The 26,866-nt window shown below is 43.3% G+C and overlaps 1 long non-coding RNA gene across 1 annotated transcript; it reads left to right on the top strand.

Annotated features, from left to right (window-relative positions):
* The first annotated feature begins 3,691 nt into the window (after nucleotides 1-3,691).
* On the top strand, nucleotides 3,692-25,345 carry LOC144930217 (uncharacterized). The gene is made up of 3 exons (XR_013635361.1): nucleotides 3,692-3,738; nucleotides 6,528-6,580; nucleotides 25,288-25,345. It is a non-coding gene; the product is annotated as an uncharacterized LOC144930217 (long non-coding RNA).
* The last annotated feature ends 1,521 nt before the right edge of the window (nucleotides 25,346-26,866 follow it).

Below are 26,866 nucleotides of genomic sequence, written 5' to 3'. Positions count from 1 at the left end.
GCCTTAGATATCTTTCTTAGAATAATGGACAAAGCCAGAAAAGCTCCAAGCCTCATCAGAAGATAAGAGGAATACAGTACTGAGGCTCTCTGTGGTTTCATTCTATGCATAAGCTCTTAGATCTGCATACTCACACCCTTCCTTGAGGACCTGGTAAGAAGAGACAAAGTACCTGCCCTGTCTCTCGTATACTAGTGATTCCAATGGCCCAAGTTCCTCAATGAGTTGAAGGGTCAGATGGTAGAAAGCGCAGAGCAAAAGATGGAGAATTGCAAAAAAATCTCCTCCACATGGTAGGTGGTCCTGTTATCGGGCCTGAGCTACTGTCCAACCCACCATGCCCAAATCTAGCTTCCTCACTCACATAATGTTGAGATGTACTTATTCTATAGGTTAACATATTGATGTGTCTAAATGCCATCTTAACTCATTGTCATGCCTGTCACTTCTTGCTTACCCCAAATTGCAGCAATTACTTCCATCTTCCTTGCAGTAGCATTTACTGGTAAATTCTAACTCCTACCAATTGAGCAAGCTATCCTTAGTTCCTAAAATCTAAAGGTAACCGTTAAACCATTTATCTATGCCAAAGGTTACAGACCCACATAACCACACTTATGCAAACATATGCTAGCTTGCTTAAGCTAAAAGTTTTACAGGGTACAGGCCCGCATTATAGTTTTCCTGCATTACAGCTGAATATAATAAAGGCAGAATATAATAAAGGCAAGGCAGTAAATATAATATAGGCATGCTAGCCCTACACAGTTGATTTACAGACATGAGTAAGATTAGCCCACAATAGGAAGTAATTATAAAAGAAAGCGAAAACAATAACAGAGTAATATTTAACTAAAACATTATTTAGCAGAGTTTATTCCCTCAAATCCCCTTCCTCTTCCTTTGCCATCACTGTCATAATAGTATGGTTGAGGTCCTGATCAAGATCAAGGCCCCATTGTGCTATGCCCTATTTAGAAAAAGAATAAGAGTGATTCCCTGCCCCAAAGAGATTACAGTGTAAATAGAGGGGAAAAAAGACAAAGGTTGGGAGAAAGGAAATAATATCCCCATTTTACTGATGCTGGGTTGAGGCACATAGAAAGCAAAGAACCTCCTCAAGATCCAGTGCCCTAATCACAAGACTATCCTTCCTGGGATTGCTTGCATAAGAAGGTGTGATTGGGTCCACTGTTGTTCTTGTTAGGCAGACATTTGTTTCTCTTTACTCACAGTATCCACATTTATAAATTTGAAATAATAATAATAATAAATGATAATCATAATTAAAAATGACAAAAAATCCTCATTTTTGGATCAATGACAGACGGTAGAATTTTTTTAAAAGGTGGTGGGAAATTGTGAAAATGTCTCCCTCTTTCCTCCCAACCAGGTTTAATCTGCACATTTTGTTACCATGCTGTATTTTACTACTTCATAATAGTGCTTTAGATGGTACCTGCTCATCCAAGTTTATGCTAAATTACAATGTACAGTATTACATGTTACAGTTACCCACAATGAACTCAACCAGATTAACCAGATTAACATTATTTCAATGAGCAAATAAACTTGACAACCTTTCACAGATTTCTGTGTATTTGTGCAGCTAATCTCTTCACTGGATTTTCATTAATTTTCGTATATTTATCCAACTAATCTCAGTTTTAATCTCTTATATTGTAGTTGTAGTACTATGTTCTCTGTAGGCTTCGATACCTATATAGAAGTCTCTTTCTTGGAAGATGTAAGGAAACACACTGACAGAAAACAAAACTCCCCTAAAAAACATGTTACACTGTGCTCTGTGTGTGAACAATGGATCACATCAGCACGTAAGCCATCACTGTCTCACAATATGGCTTTTGTGAATAGTTGTTACATTTGCATTCTTCATTCATTATACAAAGGAAGATTGACTAAAAGCCTGCTAAATGGTTTGGAATTATTCCAGTCTGTGAGGGTATTGTTTGCAAATTTCTATCTAGCATAGTACGGAGTAGTACTGAACCAAAGGAAAGCAATACTAGAGTTTATGCAAGGACATGGAATTTTCCACTGATCAAGAAGAGTTCAAAATCCTGCAGGGACATACAGTGGTAGGAGACCATACAAATAACTCCCTGGTGCGCTGAGTAACATTCAAGTAGAGGTTAATGTGAATTGCAGTTACCAGAAAAATTCAGGTTGTCCAAGCTTTTGAAGCTATTACAATCTCATTGTTTTAACCCAACTTCAGCTCACTTAATGCCGTATGATTTTTTTAGTGGTAGCACTCATAATATATAATGTACTTTCCAAACGTACAAGAAGACACAGCCCCTGTGTGCTGTATCAATGATCTAACATTTTGTTAAAAATCCTAACAAGGGAGGAAAAAAACCCCCTGATCCATAATTTTAGTCATTTGTTTGTGAGCATTTTTATTGCAGTCCACAACTGTAAAGTAGGTATTATGTTTTTTAAAAGCCTTGAAACCTTATCCTATTATAAAGGAAGCCCCGGAAGAATGTTGTTATGCTGGAAGGCAGGTGTCTTTGTTCTTGAGCAGGGGTTCTCAAACTTCATTGCACCACGATCCCCTTCTGACAACAAAGATTAGTACATGACTCCAGGAGATGGGACCAAAGCCTGAGTCCATCCAAGCCCCACCACCCTGGGCGGAGGTGGGGGGCAAAGCCAAAGCCAGAGCCCCACTGCCCTGGGCGTGGGGACCAAAGACAAAGTAAAAGGGCTACAGCCCCACACAGGGGGCCTGTAACCTGAGACCATCCACCCCAGGCTGAAGCCTTTTGGCTTTGGCCCTGGGCAGTGGGGCTTGGGCTTCAGCTTTGGCCCCGGGCCCCAGCAAGTCTAATGCCAGCTCCGGCGACCCCATTAAAATGGGGGTGGCGACCCACTTTGATGTCCCAATCCACAGTTTGAGAACTGTTGAACTAGAGCAATCAGAAACCTGAAGAAAAGTTCTGTGTGGTTCTCTCACCCACAGAAGGTGCTCTAATAAAAGATATTACCTCATCCACCATGTCTCTCTAATATCCTGGGACCAACAGAGCTACAGCTACACTGCATGAAACTGATAGGTATTCTAACCACATTCCCTTCAGGTTAAACTGAGGGAACAAGTAAATATGCCTTTGTTTACTGAGTCAAGGTGGGTGAGGTAATATCTTTTACTGGACCAACTTCTGTTGGTGAGAAACAAGCTTTTGAGGCGATCCCCCGTTTGGAGCAATGCCGAGCTGCTGGACCTCATCAGCATTTGGGGAGAGGAGGCAGTGCAGTCACAGCTGCACTCCAACCATCAGAATTATGATACCTATGGACAGATTTCTAGATGCATGATAGAAAGGGGCCATGAACAGGACACATTGCAGTGCAGGGTCAAAGTGAAGGAGCTGCAGAACACCTACCACAGGGCGTGGAAGGCAAACTGCCTCTCCGGTGCTGTGCCCATGAGCTGCTGGTTCTACAAAGAGCTGGACATGATACTTGGTGGTGACCCCATCTCCTCTGCAAAGGCCCCTGTGGATACTTCGTTGGCTCATATGCCAGTTGAGAGTGGACTGAGCCAGGAGGAGGCAATCTTGGATGAAAAGGGGGAGGGGGAACCAGAGGCAGAGGATGACTCAGAGACCAGAGATGCATGCAGCAGGGAGCTCTTTTTTACCCTGGAGGAGCCTAGCCTGTCACAGCAGTCAGATCTTGGTGAAGCGCAAACAGGAGTGGAAGCCCCTGGTAAGTGGATCTGATTTGGGGAATTGCTGAAGTGAGTTGTTAGGGGCAGGAGGGTTGCAGAAAGCAGACTTGTCTCCCACCTCATGCCTAGTTTGAGCGGCGGAACAGGCCATTGATACACGCCCTCACTTTGCGGGAATCTCCCTCAGATCTCCAGGAAACTATCGTGGAGATACTGGGCAATCTGCTCCCGCAGGTTCCTCAGCAGAGCTGCTTTGTTTCTTGCCCCATTAAGGGTAATTTTCCCGCACCAATGTTCTGTCATGGGAAGGGAACCATAGCTGCGCACAGGCTAGCCGCATAGCGGCCAGGGCGCAAGCCGCAGGCTTGGAGAAGACCCTCCCTTGATTCCCTGCTCACCCTCAGCAGCGAGATATCTTCCATAATGATCACCTCCTGTGGAAAGTGTGGGGACAGGAATGATTATCAGACCCACCCTACAGTGCTGGCTCTCCCTAAGTGCCCAAGAGCCATGTGCCCAGTGTACAGCAGGGTCAGAGAACAGTGATGTATCCTGTCCCTGTGGCTACTCACTATATTGGGGGTCTTGTGGCTTATGTGTGCTTGCCTGGGGTCAGCCAGTTAGTGACAGGTGTGTGAGTATTGGCTGTGTTTTAAAGCACTGAAACAGTGTTGTCTCTGTTGCAAACAATACTGCTCTGTAAAATGTTGTATTTAAACTTCACAGAGATGACCTTGGGAGCGTAGCCTCCCTCTTTGTGATTGGCAGCAGAATGGTTGCAAAAAATTAGGAATTAGATGGGTTTTAGAGTAGCAGCCGTGTTAGTCTGTATCCGCAAAAAAGAAAAGGAGGATTTGTGGCACCTTAGAGACTAACAAATTTATTTGAGCATAAGCTTTTGTGAGCTACAGCTCACCAATGAAGTGAGCTGTAGCTCACAAAAGCTTATGCTCAAATAAATTTGTTAGTCTCTAAGGTGCCACAAGTCCTCCTTTTTTTTAAAGAGTTAGGAAGCGTCCAAGAAAAACTAAGGAGGACTTTATGCATGAGGTTATGATGCACTCCGCCACCGAGAAAAAGGAATTTGAAGGAGTGGTAGGACAATGAGAAGAGGGAACAAAAGGAGAAGGCGACACACCAGAGAAAAGCCACAGAGCAGCTCTTAACAGTTATGGAGTGCCAAGCAGACATGCTCCAGGTAATAATAGAGAAATACCCCTTGCGATTAATGTACTTGGTGGCTAGGTAGTCTGGTGCCAGAATTGGAATGCGCGTGCCATGTATCGCCCCTCCGCAGTTAGGGAAGTCCATTTCTGCAAAGCCATCCACAATCTCATGCACGTTGCTCAGAGTCACGGTCTTTCGGAGCAGGATGCGATTAATGGCCCTGCACACTTCCATCAACACAACTCCAACGGTTGACTTTCCCACTCCAAACTGTTTAGCGACCGATCGGTAGAAGTCTGAGGTAGCCAGCTTCCGCAGTGCAATCGCCACGCGCTTCTCCAGCGACAGGGCAGCTCTCATTCTCATGTCCTTGAGCTGCAGGGCTGGGGCGAGCTCCTCACACAGTTCCAGAATGTGGCTTTCCTCATGCGAAAGTTCTGCAGCCACTGCTCGTCATCCCAGAAGTGCATTACGATATGATCCCACCACTCAATGCTTGTTTCCAAGCCCAAAAGTTGCGTTCCACTATGGTCAGCACCTCCGTGAATGCTACAAGCATTCTCGTGTCACAGCTACTATGCGTGGCGAGATCAATGTCGCATTCCTCTTGCCTTTGTAGTTTAAGGAATAACTCCACTGCCACTCGTGACATGTTGGTCAGTGCAAACAGCATTCTTGTCAACAGCTTGGGATCCATTCCTGCAGCCAGAAAGAGGCAGGGCAGGGCGCGCAGTACACAAACTATTGAAAGGTGGCGCCAAATATGGACAGAAGCACAGGGATCGGTGGGATGTGAAGCAATGCATCATGGGGCATTGGGACAGGACACAGGGTGCCCTGTGACCTCTTCCACCTTCCCACAAGTCTTAGCGGCAAAAGAGAAAGAGGTGCTCTGTGTGATAGCTGACCACTACGAATAGCATCGCAAGTGTGAACACGCTATTGCACAGGCAGCTGTCAGTGTGAACACACAACAGCAGTTTTCCTTTGGTGCTCTCTGAGAGGCGTTGTAAATTCCAGTGCTGTAACTTTGCCAGTGTAGATGTTTCCTAACTCAAAGTGTCACTGCTAAATACAAGGCTTGAACTGAACAGATTGTTTAGCAAACCTTGTACTTAGCAGTGAGACTTTGAGTTAGTTTCCCAGACTTGAAGAAGAGTGCTGTGTAAGCTCAAAAACTTGTCTCTCTTACCAACAGCAGTTGGTCCAATAAAAGATATTATCTCACCCTTCTTGTCTCTCTAATATCCTGTGAACTACATGGCTACAACAACACCTTTGTTTACTGACAGATGAAACAATGGAAACAACCACCCAAGGCCTGGGCAGAGGCTGGGCCATGCAGGCTAAGTGGTTTCCCTGGGGACTGATAACAAAAGCAAGGGCTGGGGATTAATTGGTGGAGCTGTGTGTGAGCTAGAAAGTGAGGAGACAGCCAGAGAAGTACTGGCGGTGTGGCTCTCAGAGAAAGCCAAGAGAGAGCATTTCGGGCAGAGTGCTGGCTGGAAAGAAAGGCTTAGAATTGTGAGCAAGAAAACTGCCTCCTAACATTTGATCCTGCTGTGTTCAGGAGAACAGGACTTTGCACACATTCTTTGTAACCAAGTAGGATTGCACTCATGAAATGATATTTGACTCTATCATTAATTTTTCCTCCTAGCAGAAACAACTCGGAAGATCCCAAATATTGGCCAACGACATGGGCCAAAAAGGGTAACAATATTTAACCTTTTGTGCTATTGTGAATCAAAATATACTTGTTTAACCTTATAAGCTAGGCTATGAGAAGAGCAGGAGACTTATACTACATTCACTGAGGACAGAATGAAAATAGAAATACTATTCAAATAACTTGAATAGAAGTCCGGGCCACCTGGTTGGGAGGAGATGGCAGAACTGAGGGCCCACTTGAGAGGTCTTCCAAGTCCCTGGAGGAATACAATTATTAGATTAAACATGTATACTGTACACAACCCAAATATACATTTCATAGGCTGCAGAGCCACGGTGGGCCACAAGGGCCATGGCCCAAATGCTTTTTGGCCTGGTCAGGTTATAATGTGGCTTTGTGGCTTAGCATGTGGAGTCCCAATGCCAGTCAAGTGATGATCATAATGGTGGGGCCAAATTTGAGTGAGTGGCAGTGTGACCAAACACATCATGGTGTCACACCGCCTCTAAAGTTACAGTGTTTGCAGTGTGCTAAGTGCCAGACTCTCACCTGCCAGGTGCAAAAACCACAGAGGCTCCTGTCAGCAGTGGGGACTGGCTGTGAAGCTGGTCAGAATTGTCACCCCAGGGTGAGGCTTGCCAGCAGGGAGGTAGGATAAGGTAAGGAGCAGGGTGGGAGAAGCAGGGGTTCTTGGGAAGGGACAGTAAGGGGGGGTCCCTCGAGGGCTGAGGTTCCTGGGAGGGGTGGGGCATAAAGGCTCATGGGGTGTGTGTGTGTGGGGTGTGGGGGGGTTAGGCAACTGGTAGGATGAGATGCAGCCGAGAGGGGAAGAGGAAGGACAGGTGGGGGGTGGGGATGGTGGTATGATTGGGGAGGGCACCATGCCCCCCTCTACTTTATATGATTCTCTGGAGCTGCTGCATATATATGAATTCAAAAGACAATAAAATGGGGAAGATGCTGAGTGCAATCTTGAGTATCAAAGTTTATCCTGATTCACTAATAATACTCTGTTAGAACCCATGCTCTGCTATATGAATGTGCTGTAATAGACTCTGATTGTTAGCAATGTTGTCGTCACACTTTCCAACAAAATCTTTTATGACATGGGCTTAATTCAGTTGCCTTGTGGTAATTTTTTTTAATTTACCCACTTATTCTTAGATTAAGTACTCTATGAATCTCGCTGATCTTTAGACTCAAAAACATGAAGGCTGTGTGTGGTTTTATGATAGGATCAAAAACAAGAGGAAGGTAAATGGTGCCATGTTAGAGCCAGAGACATTTGTGATACTACCTCACAAGAGCTGTGTTTTATTTGTGATAGTAAAATCTTACAAATTAAGAATATTAAACTACTATTCCTCAGTACTATTGGCCTACACTATTACAAATCTCTGTTAGTATGTACATATACAAATAAGTAATATTTCATATTATGCCTGATGAAAGATCTCATAACTGCATGATGTGTATAACCACTATTAGTGCACCATCTAGTGGTATAGTAAATGCTCTGGTACAGTTTTTGCATGAAGTCTCATTATAATAGAAAGGCACTTCACAAATGCATGACACACAAATGTTAGTTAATTCTTGTACTATTGATGCTAGCAATCTATTAACAAAAATACTCTTAAAATATTCCCAGTGATCATTCATTGATATAAATTCTTAAATTCTGATCCTGCAATTGGTTTTCTGTGAGCAAATTCTGTGTTGGGGCTGACTTGGGAGCATCACTCAAACACAGGGATGCCTGTATGGATCCAACTGTCTGAAGTCTTAAGTGTTATTTCGTACAGTATTACAATGTCATCTTGTGAGTGGAACAGATGTGAGAACAGAACAAATCAATACTTTTACACTGGATAACATATCTTGGCTGTTAGGTAACTTGTAAATCATATATCATTTCAAAAGTGAGAGCACACCTAATTCACTTATTGAAATAGAACATTCCATCTGGGAAATAAAAATGACTGTAGCTTCTTCTTAGCTAATATAGCAATGAGCATGAACCGGGCTAAATTCAGAGATGCGTGTAAATTAGAATAACTTGCACCTTTTTCTGCCCTCCCTCCCACCAAACAAAGTGTATGTTAGAGTAATTTTGACTCCTAAACATTTATAGCCTCACACACAATTACCAATATGTAAGTTACCCACCACCTCTGAGTTTGGCTCAGTATGTGTTAGTAAGTTGTTGGTGCACCCTTTATGTGTGGTCAAGCACAAGGCAAAGATAAACTGCTTCTTCAGCTCTAAGTTCACTAATAACCTATTAATACCTATGCTGAGGAGGCGTATTGCTATTTAATTTCAAAAATCCTTTCTAAAACCATTATGTGAAGAGGGGTGGTTATGCCGAAGGATGTTTCCACTTTGAAAAATAGTTCATAATGAAATGCTACGGGAAAGGTTATAAACACCTTTTTCTGTTATTCTGAATGTCTGATTTGTTTTAAACATTTTTCTTTTTCTTCAGTTTTTCTAGACTATTCATATCTCTTGCTTCTCCAATTTCTTATGAGCCCACACTGTTGTAAGTCATAGTTCAATTAGAGGCATCCTGGCCATTTCTCAAGTACTGCAGAGTACCATGCCTAGGCTGTCAGGGGATGTGGTAATTGCTTTCTAAAACACTGACTGGAGACACACTACAGGCACTTTGCAGCTCAGCAGTTGTGCTCTGCCCCTCCAAGGAAGCAGCTGGTCTCTTCGTAACTGAACTATTGCTGAAAGGTCTGAAACAGGAGCTGGATGAAAGGTCCCAAATCAATTTCAATAAGATTACAAAGTCAGTGGATCCAGCTTACATCTGCTAGTTTGGCTCTGGCACCCACAGAACACCATCCTCTGGGGGACAAGGATTGAAGTGGGGAAAAAAAGTTCCTGCTTGGAGTACAGTTGCACCTAAAGCCTGAGATTTTTGTTTAGTACACTTTTGAAAATAAGAGAATAGTTAAAAACCATTTTATCTTTCCCCCTTTAACTCCCATACCCATCACTCCATGCAGAGGTGAAAGTAAGCTGGTCCAGTCTGGTACAGCGTACCAACAAGAGCCGGTACACTGTGCCGGACTGGACCGGCTTCCCCAGGCTGGCGATTTAAAGGGCCCAGGGCAGCAGCCGGAGCCCCAGATCCTTTAAATCGCCTCCTGAGCCCAGCTGCCAGAGCTCTGGGGTAGTGGTGGCAGAGCTCTGGTGGTGATTTAAAGGGCCCAGGGCTCCAGCCGCTGCGAGGAGCCCTGGGCCCTTTAAATCTCCGCTGGAGCCCTGCCGCCACTACCCTGGGGCTCAGGCAGTGGGGCTAAGGCGGTGGTTTAAAGGGTCAGGGCTCCCCACAGCTGCAGGAGCCCCAGGCCCTTTAAAGCACCGCCTGAGCACTGCCACTGCTACCCCGGGGCTCCGGCAGCCAGGCTCGGGCAGTGATTTAAAAGGCCTGGAGCTCCACTGTGGTAGTGGTGGCTGGAGCCCCGGGCCCTTTAAATCATCCCTGAGCTCCCAGCCGCCTCTGCAGCTCTGGGGGTGATTTAAAGGCCCCACCTCTTCCGGTTGAGGCCATGCCCCTTCCATTGAGGCTACGCCCCCGCTCAGGATTCCGGCGTACTGGTAAGTCCTTTAAGCTACTTTCACCCCTGACTCCATGAAGCATAACAGGCATATGGAATATTATTATTCTAACAATTTTGATCCCAGCTGTTTGTTGTTGGGAGTTGACACATATTGCTTTTACATCAACATCAAAACCAAATCTAGCCAGATCATCACGACAGAAGCCATAAACAGCCAATCTGGACAACCCCACCCCACACTGCTTTAAAACTTGCATCTTTGGTCCTCTTAGCAAAATAAGGGCTGAGGAACACTGGGGAATTCTGACTGGCTGATCATTAATTACTCTTAAAAGGAGGAACAGCATCTTTCACTTTCCCACTGAATAAAAACCATAACTGGGGTGTGTAAAATATGTGGGGCAAAGCTCCACATGCAAAGAAAAATTGGTGAATTGTCTTATCTGACTGCACAAAAATGGTAAAACTTTGCTTTTAGTTGATGCAGTTTTGAATTTTCTCAACCCTAACAAAGATGACTTTGGAGCAATGGACCAGTTAACAAAAAGGAAGCAGTGGAGGGGTGGGGAAGCTGGAACTAAGGGATAAATTCTCTTTACCCTGATACTGTATTGCCGACTCTGGGGACTCCATCACAAGTGATGGAATTTCAAAGGGTTTTGGAGCCCATCTTGTGATGATGGGAGAAGCTCCAGCTTCCTTGCAAAGTTCAACCCTGTTGGAAGCCAGCAGAGTCTCTCCCCTGAGCAAAGAGTCTGGAACCCAGTGTGGCACCATTCCCTCCTCCCACTCTTCTGTGAGAAAGACAGCCAAGTTGGTACCTCTGCTCCTCCTGCCTCTAGCAGCTGTCTAGGAAGAGGTAGAGGGGAATAAAGATCCCCTGAGCTACCCCTACCCCCCGGCCTATGGGGGGCAGGTATGAAGAACCCTAGGAGGAGCAGTGGTGAGGCTGGGTGTGTTGAACTGAATGAGGCTGGCCTGATGGGAATGGGAGTTGGGGGCTGAACTGATGGTGTGGGCGCCAAACTGAGGGGGCTGTGGCTGTACTGGTGGGGGACAGGATTTATTGCTGGTTGGGGGATAGGCAGATGTAGGGTGTGAAAGCTCCCAGTAAATTTGGGAGACTGGGCAGTACTAATTGTCACACACACAAATGGGCAGTGGCACCTTAGAGGCACCCAGGGGGTGATGTGTAATTGTCCCAGGTCACTGGGTTGGGGCTTGAGCCGGTTTTGTGTTGTAGTGTTGAAACAGAACCCCTAGATACTGAACCCGGCCCTTGTTGCTGCTGGCTCCACCTGGCAGAAGGGTTACACAAGGAATAGAGAGGGCTGAATTCATTCTCCTATCTGATGCAGGACCAGAAAGGATGTGGCTTGTGCATCCCCGATCGTGGGCCTGTAGAGGACCAGTTACATTCTCAGAGCAGGATACACCAGCCGCAAGGACTATCCTAACCTGAGGCATGATTGCAATGGTTCCTGTAGGACTTGCTGCAATTGAAGAGTAGCCAGGGAAAAGATTGCTCCATGATGAGCCTTCTTGTCCCTGGTGCACCCTAGAACACTTGCAGTTCTGGTACCAGGGCTCTCCCCCTTGTGTATGTTCCATTGGCTCATAATGGCTGCAGCATAGGAGTGAATTCCTCCCAGGATAAATGGGGGAAACAAGGCCTGGGGAAATGAGAATCTTTTCCTACAGCACTGACATGGAACCTACAAAAAATGTCTTAATTTAACAGAGGCAGCACCAAGTGACAGGACAAACAAATTATACTAGATGCTGCAAGTGAACTTCTGGTAAAGAGAGCAACCAGAGGAGCAGGTGTAAAGGAGAAATGTCTGCTTGTGCCATGTCTGTCCTAGGCATATTGCTCTTTTCCAACAAACAAGATGCAGTAAATTCTTCTGTCTGTGGGCAAAAAGATTCTCACTTGGTAAAGCATGTGGCAATTTTGTATGCAACAATATTTGAGGAAGCGTACAGACTGCTCATTAAAGTAAGATTTTATCAATAGCTGATTCCTTTTTTTCCCCCTTGAGAGGTGTTGTCTTGCGATTTAAGCACTGGAGTAGGAATCAGGAAGTACAGGATTCCTTTTATGGCTCTGGGAAGGCCAATCGAGATGGTCCCGATTCAGCAAGGTATTTAAACACATACCTAACTTTAAGCACGTCAGTAGACTGCTGGTGCACTGATACCACAGCTGATCATGCTGACTGATATTGTCTTGTTACTCTCTCATGGTCTGTATGTATCCATCTACTGTGTCCTATTTTATGCTTAGATTACAGACTACAATACTTAGATTGGGGCAGGACCGTCTTTTGGTTCTGGGTTTGTACAGTGGCTAGCACAATGGGGTCCTGTTCCATGATTGAGGCATATGGCAATACAAGTAATAACAATAGCTCCACTGATTCAGTGAGGATGGTCACATGTTTAATTACAGTGCTGAACTGATCAGAAAGGAGAATGGAATGTTACTTACCAATAACTGGAAGTTTCAGAATATATAGTCCATACACTTACTCTACTCTGCTTCTTTCGAATTTATTGAAGTTTCAAGCAGCTTGAGAAAAAAATCTCCCAGGGCTCTTAGAAGATCAGTTCATCTTGCTGGGCACTGAGTTGGTCATGCCTCCATGGTATACTGCTTTTAAAATACTTCTGGGACTTGTGAAGCATAACACATAACTCCTCCAGTGTGCAATGAAAAAGCAATGATTAAAATCCTGACTCTGTTGACTTCACTGGGGTCAGGAAGTCACCCAGTATGTTGGGAAGAATGTGTCACTGCTAATTAATGTTGACTGAGTAATAATAATAATAAAAACAAACATAAACGAAGCAAAAAACCAGCCTGTGGAAATGTTAGCAAATTCAGTGTTTTCATTATAGTTTACTTCTTTATTTTCTCCTTTTTTTCATAGAATCATAGAATATCAGGGTTGGAAGGGACCTCAGGAGGTCATCTAGTCCAACCCCTTGCTCAAAGCAGGACCGAGCCCCAATTAAATCATCCCAGCCAGGGCTTTGTCAAGCCTGACCTTAAAAATTTCTAAGGAAGGAGATTCCACCACCTCCCTAGGTAACACATTCCAGTGTTTCACCACCCTCCTAGTGAAAAAGTTTCTCCTAATATCCAACCTAAATCTCCTCCGCTGCAACTTGAGACCATTACTCCTTGTTCTGTCATCTGCTACCACTGAGAACAGTCTAGAGCCATCCTCTTTGGAACCCCCTTTCAGGTAGTTGAAAGCAGCTATCAAATCCCCCCTCATTCTTCTCTTCCGTAGACTAAACAATCCCAGTTCCCTCAGCCTCTCCTCATAAGTCATGTGTTCCAGTCCCCTAATCATTTTTGTCGCCCTCCGCTAGACTCTTTCCAATTTTTCCACATCCTTCTTGTAGTGTGGGGCCCAAAACTGGACACAGTACTCCAGATGAGGCCTCACCAGTGTCGAATAGAGGGGAACAATCACGTCCCTCGATCTGCTGGCAATGCCCCTACTTATACATCCCAAAATGCCATTGGCCTTCTTGGCAACAAGGGCACACTGTTGACTCATATCCAGCTTCTGGTCCACTGTAACCCCTCGGTCATTTTCTGCAGAACTGCTGCCGAGCCATTCGGTCCCTAGTCTGTAGCGGTGCATTGGATTCTTCCGTCCTAGGTGCAGGACTCTGCACTTGTCCTTGTTGAACCTCATCAGATTTCTTTTGGCCCAATCCTCCAATTTGTCTAGGGCCCTCTGTATCCTATCCCTACCCTCCAGCATATCTACCTCTCCTCCCAGTTTAGTGTCATCTGCAAACTTGCTGAGGGTGCAATCCACACCATCCTCCAGATCATTTATGAAGATATTGAACAAAACCAGCCCCAGGACCGACCCTTGGGGCACTCCACTTGATACCAGCTGCCAACTAGACATGGAGCCATTGATCACTACCCATTGAGCCCGACAATCTAGCCAGCTTCCTATCCTATTTTGTTTTTTCCTAAACAAAAATGATTTTTTCAAAATGAGAAACTTTCAAAAATGAATGTTTTAATTTTTGAAAATGTTATCATCATGTGACTCAGCTGACCAGTCAAAGCTGGCAATGCGAAAACCAAAACAAAGGAAAAACATTGGAAGACAACCAACAGGCCATTTAAAAATAAATTCTGTCAAACTTCAAATAATAGGAAATCTCCCTAAAATTGAAATACTTTTGTCCCAAATTCTTTCTTTTTATTGTGTTAAAAAAGGTTGAAATTTCAGTGAAAACTTTCATTTGAAATTTCTGACCAGCTCTACTGGTATGTACATTTCCTTTTCCTTGTATCTGCTATGCTATGATGCTCTCTAGGGATCTGTGTATTCTCTTTAGTTTTCTCTTTCTAGCATTTTTTGTAGTTCCAGTTATGAATTATTTATTTTAAATCCAGGGTGCTGCATTGTCATTGCTGAATCACAGATATCCCATAGATCAGATTATTTGCCCAATGCATAAATGATTATTTATCCTTGAAAGGAATAAGATATCTATCTGGATGATGAGGTTTCTAGAAAAGCTGTTCATGCCACTGTTCCTGACAAATACACAAACAAATGAGTCATCCAATCCATATTTCAGATGCAACTCACTAGTAGTTGTATTCATGCAATAAGTGTGTCTGTAAGCAAAATGCTCCTAGCAATTATCAGGACCGGAATGATAGCAATGGTTCAGTGAACAGAAAACAGTAAGACATGAGTGGCTATACTTATTAACAGCCATGTGTCCTGAGGGCAAAGAGGCATGTGACAATCTGAAGGGTAGCACAAAGGGTTATATTTACTATATTAAATAATGGTTTGTTGATTTGGCAACTGAGTAATCTGAATGGGCTGGAATATCTCACATCTTTCTATAGGTAGAGGCAAATCTTAAAAAAAATCTAATCACAAAAGATTTCTGTTTTAATTGAACAGCAGAATTTTTCTCAACTTAATTACAGAATTAAGTTGAGCAAAAATCAACTCATGTTGCTTTCATTCTTCTTTGGAGACTCATAATGGATGAAATAACTTTGAAAAAGGTATAACTGCAGGCCAAATACCATAATGAAAAGTTGAATCTTACATATACTGTAGGGTGACCCGAACACCTTAAGATGGAAGAATTCTCTTTCTAATGTAGTTTATTCAGTTACCAACTGTTTGATCATAGTTGAAACGGTGAGAGATTTATCAAATTGGGCAGGTATTTCAGTTTGGCACTTCAGCATTTAGGCTCTTGCTTTAACTGTGCCACAGAATGATTCCTTTCATGGCACCAATAATGGCAAATGGACGATATGCGTCTGTTCTGCAGGATCTTTCTGAGCCACTTGAACAAGCTGTAAATGAGTAGGATAAATCAAACCCCAAAATTATGAGTTTGGTTGAGCAAATCGCCTTTCACCAGCTCATGTTGCCCTATTGCCCAAATCTGGTTCACATCTGTAGCCCCCTGATACAGCAGTCCTGGAAACTGGCTGGAGCATAGTGCTAGGAACCCATGCAAGGGAGGTCTGTTCTTTATATGGCTATAGCTATAGACCATATCCCTGGAGTGGTTCTCTGTTCAGTATCTCTTCGGGGGAGGGATGGAAAAGATGCCATTATGCAGCTTTTCTGTATCACAAGGCTGAAGGGGAAGAAGATAACAGGGGGAAGAGACTATTTCAGTCCTTAGACCTGGGGAGGGGAATGGCACAGGCTGCTGTTCCTCCTTCCTCTTTCCCACTAATGACCAGTTGCTGAGCCGCTCAGGCTGGCTGTAGGAGCTCATCAGGGAGCTCATCTCTGGAGTGCAGGTGGGAAGAAAATTTGGTTTGTTTATCCATAATGCTGGTCTGGAAAAGCCCTGAGTTTTGTACCCCCATCCAGGGACCAGAGGGAGGACTCCAGGCTCCCCAGTGTTGCCCTTAGCTAGATTCGCCAGCCCTAGCTTTAAGGATTTTTATCATAGCTTTAAAACAAAGGCATTCTGCTCATTTTGCTGTAGCTGGGTTTCTCATGATGCCTGTTATGATACCTCTTGGCGGGGTCACATACTTATGTGTCACTAGGTTGTAGCCAGATTTGGAATGGTAATCACTGCATCACAGACATTCCAGATGGGAAAAACCCATTACATCGTTTATTTCATAGCCCTGAATGTTCCCTACAATGTATGACGTATGCCAGTATTTTATTCTGCCTAGTGCTTTGTCCTAGGGGCTGGTGTTCCTATTAATTCCCACAAGAGACTGTTTTACGGTCAAAAAAATTTCATTATCAGGAAGCTTTTTCAAGATTTTCTGCCAAACTAACATTTAGTTTTCCTTTCCAAATTTTATCATATTATCCTTCATGATCAAACCCTAAATCACCCTGCAAGGCTGAGAGGCAAGTTCTGAGTCAGGGAATATTTAAAAAAAAAAAAAAGGAATATAGTTGTTAATGCTTGAAGGGAGCTAATGGGTGATTAAGGTCCTGGTCCCGCAAAGACTTAAGCATATGTGTAATTTTAGGGACATTTAGGGAGCTAACTACCACTTTAGGCCTGTAAGTTCAAAATTTAGCTCAGTTGCTGTCTAACCCTATAAGCATTTAAATTCCTGCTGGTGGGCATACGCAAAGCATATCAGTTCTGACTTCCAGCACCTCACTCATGCCTAAGCCCCAGCAGGTTACTGAAACTAGGCCTTGTAGGCAAGATAGGCTGGAAAGACCTAATCTGTAGGTATTGTCAAGAAACAGCTACCAGACAGGACCCTGCACAAAACAATGGTAATGGGATGGCTTTTATACCCTTCATGAACAGGGAACTCTCCTAGGATCTTAGAAATCTATGTTCAAGTCCCCCCTGGGCCTAATTCTAAGCAGGGATTTGAACTCAGGTCCCCTTCCTTGCCCCCCCCCCCACCCGGGTGAGTTCCCTGACCTATGGCGTTGTCTGTGGCGAATTGTTCTCATTTTCTCCTGTTGAAATGGTTCCAATTTGTATGAAAAACTGAAATAGTCATTGGGCCAGTGAGAGAGGGAGAATGGCTCTATAGCTCAGTTAGTGCACCCACCTGGGAGACCCAGGATCCAGTCTCCTTGCTCCAGTGAATATTTAAGTAATTGTACAAAGTTGATCAGCTTCAACAGGAGAGACTGGGAAACCTTCTTCTACCTTAGTGGCAAAGAATCCTGTGGCATCTTGTAGACTAACAGAGGTATTGGAGCATAAGCTTTAGTGGGCCATCCAACGAAGTGGGTATTCACCCATGAAAGCTTATGCTCCAATACATCTGTTAGTCCGTAAGGTGCCACAGGACTCTTTGCTGCTTTTACAGATCCAGACTAACTCGGCTCCCCTTCTGATACTTCTTCTACCCTGAAATCCCCTATAGCCCAGTAGTTGGGGCACTCATGTGGGATATAGGAGAGCAATTTGTTTTAGTAAATGGCCACTGGGTGACACTTCAAATGATAAAACCAAACTTTATTCAGAAGAAAAATGATTAGCTAAGCAAACAGGCATGCAGTTACCACGTACACAATACTACAGTTATACTTAAACCTAGAAGCTAACAGTACCCCTTTGATATTAATTGGCGTTCTCTCTAATTTTAACAAAATTACTCTTTTTATAATCAGTAGTAGTTTTGATGTTAATTAATATACTAATTACCATATTCACATTTCCACCACCTCATTGATGGTTCTTTATATTAACACATTATTTAAATTAACATCAGCACCCTTGTCCTTCTAATACTATCCCTATAAATAGCATTTTATTAAACATTCATAATTCTTAAAAATGCTCTTTAAAAACCTTTCTAAAACCAGCTATAACCAAAATATAGCCACAACATAACCTAGGGTCATGGCTTTGCTAAGTTCAATTTTCCCATCTTACTGTCTCCAGCTTATCTCTAACTTTTCTTACATTAGGAACCTTCATTTCCCATACACCTTTACACTTAGGCCAAAGCCTCATTTCTGCTTAACACAGGCTGCAATGCCTAAAGTTAGGCACTGCACCACCGAAAGTGCCCTTTGTGGATGTACTGCCCTTTGTGGACTACTCATGAGAGCAAAGATAAGCTCCTAAAGAAATGGCTTTAAATGCTTTCCTATATTTGTCTATCAAAAAAAGTCTGATTACTGAAATAATGAAATGTTGCATGTATTGTTGTGCCTAGTCTTTAATTTAGAGTTGCATGGCTTAGTATTTTCCAAAAAAATTAGTTCCAATACTGCGTATGCTCCATCTGTTTCAAAAGAAGCTTCATGAATTATAATACCCTCCTATCTGTACTGATATTTTTAGCCACACATTCAGGCTTCTAATCTCTCAGCTTCAGTCTGTATTCTTGGCACAAGACATAGAACTTGTAGTATGTTATTTTAAAATGTACGTATTACAGACACCCATTTGAAATCCTGTTCTGTAGCTTTCTTCCTATCTCCACAAACCTGGTTTACAGTTAGTGCAGCTGCAGCAAGCCATTTTTCGACTTCTCTTAAATAAAATCTTGCAAGGTTTTTGTTCTTGGATCTCTTGAAGGAAATGACCAAGCTTACTCTGAGGAACATATTTGAAGAAAACATGGACATTTGAGCTGAAAAGTCATTGAGAACGTACGCTTGTAAGTGTACTTGGACAAAGAGTCAGCTCTTTCCTTTTTTACCTCACAATGAATATGACTTGGTTATGAGGGTTGAGTGACAAGCCTCAGGCTTAGAGCGACTGAGAGATGATTGGAGAGTAAAATCTCCATATGGGGCTCTTGTGTTTTTTCTAACAGTAATGCAGAGTAAGAGGATGGTAAACCACATTACGTAAATAGGCACATGCTGTGAATAAAGATAGGTTTTTACTGAGGGCAGAAAGTGTAGTCGTGGTAGAGTGTGAGGAGCAACACTGGACTGTAGACCTGGATTAAATCAGGTCCTTAATTGCTTCTATAGCCCCAGTCACTTCAAATGGGAATATTTACATGCTTAAAGTTATATCATAACTTAATGTATGTGCTATAAGAGAAGGCGGATGGTTCAGTGGTTCGGACACTCGCTGGGACATGGAGACACAAGTTCAATTTCATGCTGTGCTAAAGATATTCTGTGTGATCCCGGGTAAGTCACTGAATGCACAAAAAGAGTTAGGTGCCTGAGTCTTAGTTTTGGGACTATTGTGATGCACAGAACTCCTGCTGAAACCTTGTAGGCAACTTACTCAGCACCTACGTTTTTTCAGTAAAAGTTCTCTAGGCACCTATGTTTCTGCCTCTGGGCATTCACACTGCTGCCTCCTTGTGGGCACCCTGGGTACCTATTTCCTGCCTAAGTCCCAGAGCAATTCACAAACCAGGGGAAGATAGTCATTCAGAGATCTAACTTGCCCACTGGATTGGGCCCCTCAGGCAAATTCACAGAAAGCAGCCCAGGAGGGTTGGGAAAGAGGAGATCTTCACTCATAACTTTTAGCCCAGTAGTTAGGGCACTCATGTGGGATGTGGGAAACCCCAGTTCAAGTCTTTCCTCCCTCCACCTGATGGGGAGAAGGGAGTTGAACAGGGATCTGCCACCTCTAAGGTGCACGCCATGACCATTGGGCTGTGGGGTATTCTGATGTGGGGCTCCCTTAGTCTCCCTTGCTGAAGCTATTGCGCTGTGAAAAAAGAATTAGCATCACTGAAGCAGGGGAACTGGGTCTTCCACATCCTGGGTGAGTGCTCTGACCACCAGGCTAAAGACTCATTCTCATGTGTGTGTTCTCTCTTATGCTCTTCTCTCTCAGGAGTCATTTGAGCCAGAGTGAAAGGGAGACCTGGGAGACCCAGGATCCAGTCCCCCTGCTCTGTTGGTTATTTAATTTTTTATTCACAGTGCAACAGCTCCAACAGGAGAGAGTGAAGGATTCCCCACATTTCTTGCTAAGCAGATATCGGTGCCCAGTGACAGGGGTGGGGTTTAGCGCTCACCCCTCTCGTTTTCATCTCCCACTGACTAATTGAGGTGACTCCCTGTTTAGCATACTGTTTTTTGTGAATTGCAGTCTAAGGCATAGATCTCTCCCTATTCATTGTGTAGGAATTTAGGCACTTAACTCAGGCCTTGTGAATTGCAGTGATTTTCCCAGCCTAAAAGTTATGCATTATCATCCTGAGCATTACAACGCCTGCCTCCTTTTGTGCATTCAGGCCTTAATCTCTCTCTGTGCCTTAGTTGCCCATATGTAAAATGGGGTGGCAATTAGTTCCACCATTCAATTATGCAGGGCATAAAAAGCATTTCACTGTGTCCATTTTAAATTGTCATGTTTCAGTAGAAATCCCCTTCTTCTTGTATTATGAAAGGGAGTAAACTGGAGAGTCCAGTTTACTTTCTCTCTGTCATTCATTATTTTCAATACCTGGATCAAGTCTACTTTTTTTGTCTTCTCCCTAAAGTCTCAATTGTTTCAGTCTCCCCTCATGCAGAAGTCTTTTCATGCCTCTAATTATTTATGTTGTCCATCTCTAGACACCTTTTATTATCACCTATACTCATTTGGAGGTTAGGTGGCCAGTTTTGTTAAGTGGCCAGTTTTATTCAAGGTAAGATTAATGTTTTTGGTGTTATTTTCCATCCCAATCTTCATATACCATAGCATTTTGTTTATTCTTTTGCTGGCAGTTGCACATTGAGCAAAGGTTTTCAGGAGAGTCTTTTGGATATGCTCATGTTCTGTCACTACCAGAAAGCAGCATACTTGAAATGGCTATGTGGTCAGCATTGTAGAATATCAGTGTTTTAGCTTTTCCGACCATAGGAAATGTCATAGGGAATCAGACCAATGATTCATCCAGCCAGATAACCTGTCTATGGCAGTGGCAAGAACTGGATGTTTTGGAAGAACATATTGCTGAAATAAATAGGACTTTCCATTGCCATTCTGTGGGTTTTCTATCAGGCCCTAAGCTCTCATGATGGACATTATGCAAAACCATGCCCAATAAGTATATTGCAATAAGTATATATTTTGTGTAGAATATTTTCTAAAATAAGTTTTCTCTTTCCTGCTCTTTATCATTTTAATAATCTTCGTTTTAAATATCACTGTACAGTCGTTAACTTTTGAGAAATAACAATAATTGACAGCATGTGGAGGTTTCCAATTAGAGTGATTATCACAGCATCTCTTAACACATCATCTGAAATTGGCAATGAAGATAACAAGGACCATAGGGACTCAGGAAAAAATACAAAACAGTATGGTGTAAGATCTCAAGCAAAAGGAAATAATTTTAAACAAAGTGGGCTCCAGATGAAGTCCTTAAAAGAATGTTACAAACAATACACTGCTACAGGCACTGACCAAAAACATTGTCATTGAATGGGTGATTTAAAAAGAAAATATCTTGTGTAGGTTGAAATGTCAACTAACTCAACATTTTCCAAGATATCCCACAGATTCGTTTCTTCCCTTATCAGTGCAAGAGAAATGTAAAATGTTGTATATTTCACCTAACTGTGGTCCATTCAGACTCCTTACATGTGCTTTTCCCACATCATGTTTCAGTTCGGTTTAGGTTTCCATTGGAGTCCAAACAAATGCCAGAACCCTGTAGAAAATGACACTTATTTTAATTGGTATTGATTGCTGTCATTAGTCCCTTATGCTGCTCTATGTATTGTCACTAAAACTTAAATAAAATATGTGTACAATTGTATTGACCAATCACTTTTTTACATATTAGAGACAGGTGACATTAACAATATTCTCCTAGAATGTAGTAATTGTGAAAATACAAATATAAATGGATTTAATATTACAGTACGGGGGGTTTCTCATTAAGATTGCTGTCTGAAAGAAAGAATTACTTGAACTAAGGCATGTGGGACCAGATTCTCCACTCCAGCTGAGCTGTGCTCAGGGAAGGACTGTAGAAGGGGTGAGGGGCAAAGATATACCTAAGCCACCTTTATGCCTTTCTGCCCCCAGTTTTGGGGCTATTTCTGCCTAGGGCACCACTTATAGCTGCCTCAGGGCTGTTATGTATTGCATGCAGTGGTCTACGGGTTCAAAACCATTACAGCAGCTGAAGATTGCAGTGATGCTGTGGCCCCTTTTCCTCAGTGATATTCCTTCACCCTGGGATTCAGGAGAGAGGTGATGTACAGAGACTATGGCCTAGTCTACTCTAAAATATTTAGATTCACATAACTATGTTGCTCATGGGTATGAAAAATTCACAGCCCTGAGTGCTGTAGTTAGGATGACCTAACCTCTGGTGTAGATGCAGCTATGTCAATGGAAAACTTCTGTCAACCTAGCTATGGTTTCTCGGGGAGATGGAGCTCTTACAGCGGTGGGAAACCCCCTTCCATTGCTGCCGGGTACATCTATGCTGTGGGGTTACAGCAGCGTAGCTGTGGCGCCATAGTGTAGATAAGCCCTATGTCACTCTGGGATTTGCGCTACACTGGGCTAATTAGGTTAGTTTTATGGTCCTTGTAAATGAATGGAGTGTCAAAAAAGCACCATAGGAGGCTGATGATCTTTAATCTTTAATAGCAACTTAATATTTAGTATCTAAGCATAGGCAACAATAGGGGTGGAATAGATGGTAACGAGTTATCAGGAAAAGGAGTACTTCAAAAACTCCTCCGGGGGGGACGGGGGGGAAGGTAGACTAGGTTTTAAAGAGAAAATAAGGAACAGTTCATTCATTAAAGAGAGAGAGAGAGAGCTTCCTTTGCTGCTGACTCATACTTTGTGTAGTCATTTACACTTCTGTGAAGTTTGAACTCTTTTTGAACTGTGTGTGTATAAAATGCAGCCAAATCAGAATGCATGTTACAGTACAAAGTTTTGCAGGCATAGCTATTTTGGTTAGGTCCCAAATAAATCACAGCTGGTAGCTGACATAACTGTGCTGACAAATGCAACTGTACCAACATAAACGTGCTTCTGTCAGCATAGTGGTGGTAAAGTCATTTGGGGCGGTGATAAAGTCATGCTGACAGAAGAACTTCCATCTGCTTACTCTGCATCTCCACTAATGGGAGCTCTGCCTACCTGGCTATACCAGCCAAGGCTCTGTAGTATAGACAGTCCTTTTGTATGTTGCATATCTTTGCATGGGAGTAAAAGACTTGCACAAAGTGTAAGGAAGTGGAGAATGAGGCCCATAATCTCAAAAGTTTTGGCCTCTCAAGATTCCTTTACAACGGTTATTAAATCATAGTCACTCTGCTATGTGTCAATGTAAGCCACTTCACTGTGTCCACACACAGCACTTCCTCTAATTGTCATCGTACCAGTGCATTATGGGTCTCCTGAGGTACCTATCCCACAGTTCCTGGTGTATGTGATAAAGCAGGGATTAGTGAGAGCTGCAGCCCACATTAGGAGAAGTGCTTTAGCAAAACGGGAGCTCTATAGTTGCATTTTAATGTATTACGTAGCATGTGTTGTGGTTTTTTATATCTCCCCTGAAACATGGCATCAATATTAAATTAAAATATCCCTTGTAGCCTTTTTTATTTAACTTGAATTTTGTAATTTTGTATTAAACTACTATGGGTTCAGCTCCTGTTGCTAAAGTTACAAGCTCAACAGAGTGAATATCACCTTTGGTGCTTTTCTCAAGTTTGGAGACTCCGGGAATACCTGAAGACCAAGGATAGTGACCACAGACACAATCACAAGTACAAAGTCTTATCTGTACCACAAGTTTTATTACAGCAATAAGTAAAGTTACAATTACCCATGCATATAGAAATCCTACAAAAACCCATGTAATAATGAAGACTGTGATCATATTCACATCTTCAAAGATATTTAGGGTCCAATGTCCCTCTCAACAGACAATCATTGATAGAGGGATGGTTCCTGCTGGGATTTCCTGTGAGGTCATCCCTTAAGAACTTCCCAATTTTACCCTACCAGGAAACCTCTTTTATATTGTTCTGTCCACACGTAACACCTTATGCATATGCATAAGGGTTTCAACCCTCTTTTCCTTATCTGTACTTCAACACTCCATGAATATTGTGGTGCCCCATTTTTCATTGCTTGTTTCTTAGTTCCTCTGATTGTCATTAGCATCTACACACAACATGTACCCTGTGGTCAGGACAGGACATTCTGTGATGTTACAATCAGGTGTCTCATGGATCTTAGACATACATTGTGGTTTATTGAAATCTAGTTTTCTGTAACATCACCTATTGGGTCAGCTTTTACAGTAATCTTGGGACCTTACTGGCACAGGGTTATTCCTAGGTCACCCACTCATGTCAAGCATTCTTCAGCTTATGGCCTACTATGACTACGCTAAGATCTTACAGGTCTCAACCTGTAGGCCAGAGGTCTCAAACACGTGGCCCACGGAGTTATTTCCTGCGGCCTGCCATAGCTCCCCTCACCCCCTGCCTCCGCCCTCGCCCCCCCGAGCATGCCGCCTCTCCATTCCTCCACCTACCTCCCAGCGCTTCCCACAGCCAAACAGCTGTTTGGCGGCACTTAGCACTTTCCAGGAGGGAGTGGGGGAGGAGTGGGGATGCGACATGCTCAGGGGAGGAGGCAGAGAAGAGGCAGGGCTAGGGCGGGGATTAGGGGAAGGGGTTGGAATAGGGGCAGGGAAGGGGCAGAGTTGGGCTGGGGACTTTGGGGAAGAGGTTGGAAGGGGGGCGGGGTAGGGGTGGGAAGAGGCAGGGCAGGAGGGGGCCTCATGGAACGGGTGGAGTGGGGGCAGGGCCAGGAGCAGGATGGGGAGAGCTTTTGTATCTTTGTATGAAAAGATGTCAGTGATGTGGCCCTCGTGGTGATTTGAGTTTGAGATCCCTGCTGTAGGCCTTGCATTCCAGTCATGGTTTACTTACACACCTAATATACGCTCATCGCTCCTATATATTTATCAGTCTTATACTTCTATAATCCTACAATTTAAATCTATTTAGTATACATTGATTGTATATGAAATAACATATGAATTGACCATAACCCCAAATAACACAATGATAAATGGATGATAAAATGAACTAATTGGCTGCATCATGATTTCTTTTAAAATAAGAAATGCCTCCAGATTGCCTACATTGCATCTTTAATTTTATGCTGGCCACTTGTTTCATACAGTGTTTCCTATAGAGTTTTGAGTGTCTTATGTCAGTTGGTGTTTTTTCTTAAAGCCCCAGCTCCTGGAATCATGTGATTAAAATGAGAGGTGTGATTCTCACATAAATAAAGGTAAGCTCCTAGCCCTTAGGGTGTAGAAAAAAGTTTGAAAAATGACCAAAGTGCTCTCTAAAGGCTCAAAAGCCAGAAGAGAAATAAGCAGAACTCAAAATGTAACTCTTTAAAAACAACTTATTATTTTTAAACACATCTCATGATTTTGGGGAGGAGGCAGACTTGTGATATTTCCATGTTTGGCAATACTGAAACTGATCTGAATGAGAGCAGTTAGGCCAACACTGAATATTTTGTAAAGACCCACTACAAGCCAGCATCATAAATGTCCAAAGTCTCTCATGTAAAACACTACTGAAGTGGAGTGACTCAGGATTTACACTGTTGTAACTGAGATTTAGATCTGGCTTTGGTGTCTCAGAAAACGTTAGTGGGATACAAGTTGCTGCTTACACCCTCTGCAAGTTGCGGTGGGTGGAAGAAGAATGTGATGTTGCAATTGCAGTAATGGCCATGGAGCAGCTGTGTTGCCACTCTGTGGTTTGGTGTCGGTGGGATAGAAGTCTCTTGTAGGCCTTTTGGATGTTATAATTTTCCTTTCTCTCTTGTTTTGCTATGTAATTTCACCCCTACCAAACCACTAGAGGGACCTAAAGTCCATCTCAAATAAATTAGCTTCTTAGCTATTTGATTTTTCAAAGTCCTTTTGTAAAACTGTTCATGTTTTTCAGAATTGCAACATGTTTAGGGTTTGATCCTTCTCAGTGCAGGTGGAGAGCAGTCTGGATAAAAGTATGGTGAGGAGGACAGGAAATACATGGGCACATGAGCACGAATCGATGAAAATGCAATGAAGCTACCAAATGACTCCTGGCTGCTTGCTGGGAGTAAGGCCTAAGAAGGAATGTGTAACTGAGGGTATGTCTACAGTTAGACATACATGGCTGGCCAGCACCAGCTGATTCTGTCTTGTGGAGCTTGAGCTAAAGGGCTGTTTAACTGTGGTGTAGACATTTGGGCTTGGGCTGCGTAGGGACCTGCCCACCTAGCAGGGTCGTAAAGCCCGGGCTCCAGCTCAAGCCTGAACGTCTACACTGCAGTTAAACAGCCCCTTATCCTGAGCCCCATGAACCTGAGTCAGCTGGCCCGGGCCATCCCCAAGTGTGCATTTGCAATGTAGACATACCCTAAAAGCCTCATTAATATGGCGAGGATTATGCTTAGCCCATGACTTCTCACCTACATGAGATTTCCACCCATGTCCCTCCCATCTTTATCACATACACTTGCATGTGAGAGAGTCAGTGTGCAGGAGACTTGTGGTTTAGTACTGCTCCCTCGGAAGGATTTTGTTCAGCACTTAACCTTACTTGTGTAGTCTTTATTTTCAGTTGTCCAGGGGTGAAACAAGCTTGCACACCCTGCTGCGCAGAATGAAAAATGGGCAGGACCAAGGCTTTCATAAATATAAAATAGCTCTGTTTAAAAGTGTACCTTTCTCCTTGTGACGTTGGGCACGGTAGATAGCCAGGTTTCTTTTCGTAACCCTTGGACTGTAGATTGCTGAGCTCTGATTTC

This window comes from Lepidochelys kempii, chromosome 1 (genome assembly GCF_965140285.1).
Source record: "Lepidochelys kempii isolate rLepKem1 chromosome 1, rLepKem1.hap1, whole genome shotgun sequence".
In the NCBI taxonomy this organism is placed as follows: domain Eukaryota; kingdom Metazoa; phylum Chordata; order Testudines; family Cheloniidae; genus Lepidochelys; species Lepidochelys kempii.
Note: the sequence above shows the minus strand (reverse complement) of the source record. Positions and strands in the feature narration are given on the sequence as shown.